Source organism: Notolepis coatsorum, assembly GCF_963971535.1.
Source record: "Notolepis coatsorum genome assembly, chromosome: 10".
In the NCBI taxonomy this organism is placed as follows: Eukaryota; Metazoa; Chordata; class Actinopteri; order Aulopiformes; family Paralepididae; genus Notolepis; species Notolepis coatsorum.
Genome location: NC_140174.1, coordinates 23,398,869 through 23,400,523, shown reverse-complemented (window position 1 = coordinate 23,400,523; position 1,655 = coordinate 23,398,869). Strand labels below are relative to the sequence as shown.

At 43.3% G+C, this 1,655-nt stretch overlaps 1 protein-coding gene across 1 annotated transcript in view; it reads right to left on the bottom strand.

Moving 5' to 3' along the window:
• Positions 1-1,390, bottom strand: part of cdc42ep1a (CDC42 effector protein (Rho GTPase binding) 1a) — a 15,329-nt gene extending 13,939 nt beyond the window's left edge. The window contains exon 1 of the mRNA XM_084323546.1: positions 1,262-1,390. The gene's annotated coding sequence lies outside the window, so the exon portion shown is untranslated. The remainder of the gene's footprint in view (positions 1-1,261) is intronic.
• Between the last annotated feature and the right edge of the window lie 265 nt (positions 1,391-1,655).

Genomic DNA, 1,655 nt, shown 5'->3' with positions numbered 1-1,655 from the left:
GAATATGTTGGATATAAGATAAGATAAGATATTCCTTTATTTGATGCTCTTGGGGTGACATGTCATAGCAGCACACCATGGGGAGGTGAGGTACACACATGCAGGGATAGAAAGACAATAAATTGTATATTTATATTATATCTAGTATATAGAAAATACGTAATAGTGAAAACTGAGTGAAAATATGTGTTATTAATCACACGAAAGTCACTTGCGAGTTGCGACCTCTTGTATGAGGAATTATAATATTAGCCCAATTAGTGCAGTATGGCTGGCGCTACAAGCACCCCGAGCACAGTGCGTATTGATTATGTGCTGCAGTCACCATGGGGCCGGTAGGAAACATGGATCAGAGAGCTGTGTATCTTTGTTAATTGGCCGTCACAACTAGGCCACCATGCGCTCCGGATCAATTAGCAATCTCTTCAGTCAACGTGTGCGTGCGTGCGTGCGTGCGTGTGGGTATTTGATATACTGAACTCAATCAGCCACATGCTGGAGGGTTATTCAGAGCGTCCCTACCTCACCCCTGGTTATAACATGGTTATAATTGTATGTTTGTCCCACTAACACGTATATAATATGCTCCATATAGAACTTGACATTCATCGCGTATAGGGGACAATTCAACTGAATCTCTCAATCTAATTCAATACAGAAGATGATGTGGAATGCATATATAGATTTATGTGGAATAACACGGGCGTCTATTCTAATAACGACGTATATAAATCAGCCCACATCACTTAAAGTTGGTTCTAGCCCGTGTGTTGCTATAGGGAAATAGTAATGATACACTGCACAGCCCTAAATATATATCAGATAGGATTTCAGTCCAGACATCTAGGGACAGACTCTCACAACACTTGTCCAGAAAAAAACAACTGGACATCATGTAGTAACTTTACACGACTTTAAAAACGCACCCTCCCCCTCTCTAGGCTACTGATTGGTTTAGGTCAACTTTTTTTTTAAAGTCACATTTCTATTGTATCCTATCAAGTATAGGCTACATCATCTCTTTGTTTAGCCTGTACTTTTTTTTTATCATGTAGCATTCTAGCATAATTTGCTTCAGTTCTGACTGAAACTGAACACTAAAAACAGAACGCGATCAACGCCAATCACACGATCGATTACCTGGAGACAGTGGAGACTAGTGTCCAGCGAGCATCTCATAGATGGACCGTTGTCAATGGCTTGTTAGTTGTTACAGTCAGATCATACATTCGTTTTTCATGAAACTGTGAAATAAACTCACCCCAAAGCAGCTTCCCCGCGAGTAAGATACGGTCAGACTGACGTCAGTGTGACCAGATTCTACCCCCTGCTGTGAATATTGACTAATAAGTAGCTCGGAATGATCCACCGGTCTGTCCGCGGGGCTCTGCGCGCTCGTGCGCTGGGACTGGTGTGGAGTGACTCTGAGCAGAGCAGAGGATGGGGGAAGGGGCGGGACGTTCGGAAATACCGACTAAAACCATCGCGAGTCAACAGCAGAGTCAATGCTAAGGCCAGAGAGAAGGGGGGGGGGGCATGCCTAAAAGACCATGCCAAGTAAAGTAGATGAGTAACTACGGCATGTGTCCTTTGTAAATAATAGGTATATAGTATACATGTTGCCAGTTTCTGCCTCCCCTCCCTCCCGCCAATCT